Source organism: Trichechus manatus, unplaced genomic scaffold (assembly GCF_000243295.1).
Source record: "Trichechus manatus latirostris isolate Lorelei unplaced genomic scaffold, TriManLat1.0 scaffold00072, whole genome shotgun sequence".
Taxonomy (NCBI): domain Eukaryota; kingdom Metazoa; phylum Chordata; class Mammalia; order Sirenia; family Trichechidae; genus Trichechus; species Trichechus manatus.
In genome coordinates, this window is record NW_004444008.1 from 998,499 (window position 1) to 1,005,462 (window position 6,964).

The 6,964-nt window shown below is 63.3% G+C and overlaps 1 protein-coding gene across 1 annotated transcript in view; it reads right to left on the reverse strand.

The window, feature by feature from the left end:
- The window catches only part of SLC12A7 (solute carrier family 12 member 7), a 63,334-nt gene extending 56,376 nt beyond the window's left edge, over positions 1–6,958 (reverse strand). The window contains exon 1 of the mRNA XM_023734820.1: positions 6,933–6,958. The gene's annotated coding sequence lies outside the window, so the exon portion shown is untranslated. The remainder of the gene's footprint in view (positions 1–6,932) is intronic.
- Between the last annotated feature and the right edge of the window lie 6 nt (positions 6,959–6,964).

Below are 6,964 nucleotides of genomic sequence, written 5' to 3' on the forward strand. Positions count from 1 at the left end.
GTGTGTACTGACCGGTGTGCATGAGTGGGGGGGTGTGTACTGACCGGTGTGCATGAGTGGGGGTGTGTGTACGGACCGGTGTGCATGAGTGGGGGTGTGTGTGTACTGACCGGTGTGCATGAGTGGGGCTGTGTGTGTACTGACCGGTGTGCATGAGTCGGTGTGTGTGTACTGACCGGTGTGCATGAGTGGGGGTGTGTGTGTACTGACCGGTGTGCATGAGTGGGGGGGTGTGTACTGACCGGTGTGCATGAGTGGGGGTGTGTGTACTGACCGGTGTGCATGAGTGGGGGGGGTGTGTACTGACCGGTGTGCATGAGTGTGGGTGTGTGTACTGACCCGTGTGCATGTGTGTGGGTGTTGGTACTGACCCGCGTGCATGTGTGCGGGTGTGGGTACTGACCCGTGTGCATGTCTGTGGGTGTGCATGCTGACAGGTGTGTGTCAGAAGCACCTGCTCAGCCGTGCACTCCAGGATGGAGCCCGCCCACCCCCTCCAAAATACCAACACAGACCCAACGGACCACACACACATGGGGGCCTCTTGGCAACAGCCGCTTCAGGCAGGGGTCGTCCTGAAGACCCCCAAAGCATGGGAGTTCAACAGCCACCTCCCAGTGGAGCACCAACCCCTCACACAGGACTCACCCAGCTCTCCCTGCCCGCCTTCACTGCTTCCTTCCCACGGAAACCACCGAGAGACAAAGCCATCCTGGGTGTACAGGAGGCCATGCGGCCCCGTCCCGGCAGGCACCCTGAGGACCCGGCTGCAGGAATCACAGCGTCACCGTACCACGAGGCCACAGTCCTCACTGCCCCAGCCACGGGCAGCCGGCCCACAGGACCACTCACCAGCTCTCTGGGCCCGGGGCTCAAGATGGCTCGCAACACTGCGGCCATGGACGTGGGGCCCGGGCTCGGAGTGGCCGGCAGCCAGGGCTGCCATGCTCCAGGAGATCTGGGCTTATCAGTGCAGACTAGACCTCCTCTCCTGTGGAGCACCCCTGTCACAAAGGAAGGTGTTAACTCTTTCAGCTCTTCTCACTGGCCCAGAGCCCTGCCTCGTCTCCACGAAGGGAGACAGGCCTCCTCACACCACCCCTTCAGGGGACACAGCCAGCTTGCCCAGCCCCCTCCCCACAGCCCGCAGACCAGTCCCACCCTGCTGCCCCAAATGGTCACTGCAGCTTGACCCCACTGGGTGCAGGGATGGTCACCACAGCTCAGCTTTGCTGAGCCCCCTAGATAGTCAACAAATTCCCTTACATACCAGGCCCTAGGACTTCGTGGGGCTCCCTCCTGAGGGCCCTAGGCACCTCCTCACTGCCCAGCGCCAGGCCATTCCCGACCCCAGTGCTAACCAGCCACTTCTAGGAGCCTCCACCCCACGCTGAGCTGACCACGCACACAGGGACGAAACGCAGGTGTCACTCAGGGTCAGTTACACGGAGGCAAAGACCCAGAACTCCGTGGAGCCCATGGAGGGAGGTCAGTGCCACAGGGCAGGATAGTCTGGGCCCGGAAGGCAGAGGTGTGTGCACACATACGCAAGTGTGAGCTCATCCAGCACCACATGCCCATCCCCACCTTGGCCGGACATCCTCAGAGGTCCTGCATTTCCCACCCCCACCACGTACGGGACCCCACAGTGACCAGAACCATCCAGGCATGGAGGTGGGGGGGTGCAGCAGTGATTTCAACAGGCCCCCCTGCCCCAGCCACAGAGCTGACGGCACAGGTGAGCGAGCGGCTGAAGACACCCCACAGCAGCCACACCAGGTCCTCGCCACCACCTTCCCCGTGAGAGCCCAGTGGGCAGAGAACCCCACAGTACTGGCCACCGGACCACCTGCCACCCAGTGGCCCCATCTCATCACGCTGAGGTGCCTCAGCATTTCACAATCTGGAGGAGGGGTCTGCATTTCCAGAAGGCTCCACCCCCATCCTCATTCACACTCCTGAGGCTGGCCACATGCAGGGCACAGACGGAGGGGGGGCACCCCCCAGGCCACAGTCCTGTCTTCCAGAGCATGGAGGACCCCCACCCAACCTGGGAGGCTAAGCCTGAGAGGCCGGGGGTCAGAGCAGACAGGACCCTGATGCCCAGGGTCTCCATGTGGACCGGTCTATCCGGCCAGGATGGGGGTAGACCAGGCCTCCAGGAGTCAGTCTCTCCTTCCTGAGACCGCACTTCATCTGTTCTCAGCCCAGGCACCAGGCCCTCCACAGACTCTCACAGGGACTGGGGCCCCCTCCCCCCACAGGCTGCCCTCTGACCCGCCTTACCAACCCTGAGACCACCCGAAATGCCCCCCGCCCCAGACCCCTGCGTGGCCGCTTTCTGCCTGGACGCTGTCCCCCAGCGTCCAAGTCCCGCTCAAGTGTCCTTCCCATTGAGGCCACCCCGACACCAAGCTCCCTCATCCCACGCCTCTTCCCCACAGCCCCCAGGCCCTCTCTTGCCATACAGCATCCCACTAGGTGAGGGCGGAGACTGCTCGGGGCACAGATGCACCAGGACACAACGGGGCACACAGACGCCCCCATAAACCGCCGTAGGATGAACGGTGGCGGCATCTGCCTGGCCTTCGGGGGCCACTGCTCTCTGGGCCAGACCTTTGGGGGCCCCGCAGCTGCCCCGCCAAAGCCCCAGGGCTGCATGACCACCACTGCCTGGGTCAGCTCACAGCCTTCCCACAGAGGCACCTCCTGTCCCACCTGCCTTCCAGAAGAGACCATGGGGCCAGGTTCAGGAGGACTGGCTCCTCACCCTGACCAAGGGCTGGGAGAGAAATTTCAGACACAGGGCAGTGATATGCCCATCACGTCCTCCATGGCCGCAGGGGGAGCAGGAACCTGCCTCGTGAGGAGGGGGCGCCCCCATACCACAATGCCGTGTGACCAGGCAAGCTCCCTCTGAATCCCCCAATGCATGTATGTGTGCACACACACGTATTCATAATGTGCACTCACTCACATACAGATGTATGTGTGCACGTGTATGGGTTCATATGTGCACACACTCGTCCTCACAAGCCCATGCTCAAACACACACATACACGCACTCACAAGCACGTACACACACAGGCATGTGAGCATGCACACCTGCACACCTGCACACCCGCACACGAACATGTATTCACACACAGGCTCAGCAAGACCATCTCAACTCCTCATCACGCGATGTGTGACCAGAGGAGCTCCCCTGAGGACAGCAAGGACGCTGAGGGGTGCAGGAGAAGCTGGACGAGACCTGGGGTCCCGGCTCACGATGGCCGCACGCCTGCTCTCCGCTGCCTTGGAATGTGAACTTGGCGCATCACGAGTGTTTCTTGCGACCCACCCCCCAGCGCGAGACCTTCCTAATCGACCTCCACACCCTGAGCCTCTGCCAAGGGCAGGTCAAGTGGGAACAGCCAGGAGCCCGAGGGTCTTTTCCATCTCAGTGGTGTGACATGTCCACTCCCTCCCAAAACCTCATGATCGGAGCTGTCCTCCCCACGTCCTCACCCAGTGGAAAAAACTAGACCACGCTGCACTTGGCTCAGTTCTTAATGACACTGCTCCCTGGGACCCGGGTCCCAGCACAGTGTCCCCGAGATGAGCCCCACAAGCAGTGACATCCCTGCCTGAGCCCCCACACCCACAGGAAGCTCACTCGGGGCCTGCGGCCCAAGTCAAGGTGGGCCGTGAGCAGGCCCCCAAGGTCCCCACAGCCGCCTGCCTGCTCGAGCTGGGGCCTCCCGCCCAGCCTGCTCCTGCACACCCGCCAGGGACAAAGTGACACGCCCCAGGAATGTCTGTTACCAACACGTGCGGAACCACAGGGGCCAAATCACAGGGCAGGAATGAGCTGCATCTGAAAAGAGGAACCGAGTCAGGAGAACAGGCCGTCAAGAGGGGCTGAAAGGAAGCTCGTGGAAAGTTCCATGTGAGGAACAAGGGGTCATGGCGGAGCAGCGGGTGGGGGACCAGGGACAGCCCGGTCCAGCTGACAGTGACTGTCGCCCATCAAACTCTCCAGGGGGCATGGGTCCTCCAGACGGCGGTGGGCCTGGGCCCGCGGGCGGAACCTTCACAGTCACAAGTACCTGAGGGCAGAGGGGACAGGCCGGCCCTCCCCCCATCCTTGAGTGGTCTCACATACGGCTGCCCAAGGCCCCCAGGCGCCACCCTACCGTCTGGGGGACAACTCCCCTGACCACAGTGCTGGGAGAGCGAGGCTAACCCAGGTCAGCTAACTGGGCTCTGAAGTCAAAACCATCCCTACCCGGCGCCCGCCGGCCCTGTCTTCCTCACGTACCCCTCCCTGTAAAGCAGGTCTGCCTAACGCTGAAGGCAGGTTATACTCTTACAGTGTATCAGGGAGTAAACAAACAGCAGGAGCCTGTCCTTTTTCACAAACCTCACTTCAAAACAAAATGCCTCTCCCAAGTGTTCCACACCAGAAACACTGAGGGCATGGTAGCCCAGGGTGGGTGAAAGGGAACCCAGCTCCCCAGCCTCCAGTAAAGACAAACCTCCGGTCATCCAGAGAGCAGGCCACTGACGCCCCTGGCCAGCAGGGAAGCGGGGCAGGAAGGGCCCATCCCAGAGTCGTTAGCTGGAAGCTAAGATACACAAATCAACATTCATCTTGGCCTTGCCCTTCCTGCCCCCACTCCCCGCCATTCGCTCCTTTGGGAGGAAAGGGGGCGCTGCGGAGGCAGGCCCAGGCAGACACGCGGAGCAGCCTGCCAGCCCGCCAGGCAGAGCCAGGACCCCACGGCAGGGACAGCTCAAGGTTAGGGCTCAGCCAGCAGCTGCCTGGGCTGCCGCACCCTTGAAGCCCCGTGACAAGGGCTCAAGAACCCACCCTGTGTGACCACAGCCTTCCATGGAGACCCCCGCCTGCCCAGAGAACAGGGAGGGCTCCGCGAACAGGCGCTCCAGCATCTTCCAGCTCCAGGCCCTGGAGGGGCCTTGTCACCACTGCCACCAGGCCAGGCACCCCCGAGGGTGGCCTCGGTAAGCTCTGGTCACCCACGGTGAGCAGGCACAGGGGGGCCTGTCTCTCCGCCTCTCCCATCCTCCCCATGCCATGTGAGAAGGAGTGTCCTGGCCTCACCCCGCAGGCTGCAGGTGGCCCCAGGGCTTCTGAGGACCCGTGGGCTGGGGTTCCCCAAACCTGCTTCATCCCCAACATCCCTGAGAAAGGCCTCCCAGAGCCCAGCCGCCCAGGCTCCTGGAGGGTTTGGTGGATCCACAACAGAGTCAAGAATCTAGTTCAGTGCCGCCAGGGGATTTCCCGGGTCAGGCGGGTTTGGAAACTGGCCCCCGAATGCTCGACATGAACCTCTGTGCTGCAGTGTGGACCCCCACACAGTGTGGACCTCCACATGGTGTGGACCCCAGCCGATCCTGGGTGGGAGCCGAGGAGACCGAGGCTGAGAAGGCAGAACCTCTCAGAAAGAGGGAGGTAGGCCCGAGGCACCAAGCCGCCCTTGGAGGGCATAGCTTGCCTCACGCCTGCCAAGGGGCTCAGCCGGCTCGGCTGCCTGCAGTCTGAGTTCCTGCACTGCTCCTGAGCTTGGCGGCTCCAGACAGAGGGAAAGCGGGCAGGAGGAAACGAGTCCAGCTGAAGACTGGGAGCAAGCTGACCAGCTGCCCAAGGGAGGGGCCACAGGCAGGAGGCTGGGCCTGGACAGGTGCCCCAAGCTCCTCCAGGGACCACAACCAGGCTGCCACTGAGTGGACGAGGAGATGCTGGGCTCTGCTTCCTCAGTTTACCTGTGCAGAACACTGGCTGGCAGCCTGCCCCTGACCATCCAGTGAGAGGAGACTGGCCCGCGTGCCACCTTCATGCACAGGAAAGCCAGGCTGACCCCTCACCCACAGGAAGGGACGCCAAAAGGGGCATTCTCACCAGCGTTCCCAGGCCTCCCCACACTGCCTACAAGTGTCCCTGGTTCTGCTGGCAAGGGTCACAGGCTACAAGGACCTGCATCCCTACTTCAGAAGGAGCCACCTCGGCTGACCCTGCCCTTTTCCTGCCATGCTGGGGCCAGGAGCCACCTGGACAGTGTCCAAGTGTCCTCTGGACACCCGGGGGCACAGGCAGGATGGCCACATTTCATTAGCTGGAAGTCCCTCCTCTGTACACCCCATGCTCATGTAGCACCCCACAACCCTGCCAGGAACAGCCGTCAGCACCCCGATTTCACAGAGAACGGTGCAGCTGGTGCATGGACCCACCCACCCCACCCACCGACAGAGGGAGGCTGGGATGGGGGATGGAAGGCTGGGCCCTGCCCTGGGGGTCTGGCAGGCCAGAGGCCCACTACACCCAGCCTTGCCCTGGGGCCATCCGTCTGTGGAACACTGGAGGATCAACCTGTCCAAGGTCAGGCCCTGGGACTCCAGCCAGGGCCCTTTGCTCAAGCGGAGGACAGAGCCCAGCCTGCCGGGGAGGAAGCAGGAAGAGCCAGTGGGGGTCTCCACAGCGCCCCACCCAGGGGGGTGCTGATGGGAGGTAGAGCCCCCCTCACCTGGGGAGTCTCTACAGCTACCCCCAACATGACTCACAGACCCTCCCACTCCCCCCACACCGAGCTGTGCCACAGAAAGTGCCCCGAGGGGTCGCCCATCGCGGAGAGGCTCGGGGCGCAGAGGGGAGCAAGAGGACAAGCCTATAACCTCTGGGGAGCACGAGGGGGCGCTGCGGACAGGGGTGCAGGGGAGAGGGCTGGGGTGCAGGGACCGTCAGGAGACCCGGGTGGTGAGGGGAACTATGGGGGAGGAGCAGTGGGAAGTGAGGGGAGCCGATGGGGGCAGAAGGGAAGTGAAGGGAAGGGAGTGAGTAGCCCCCCAGCGTCCCTCACCGTCTCGGCCCCCCCTCCCCGGTTCGCGCCCCGCCTTCGTCCGCAGGTGCGCCCCCCGCCCCCAGCGCTCACCCGGGCCGGGGCTCGGGCTCGGGCAGTCGGGC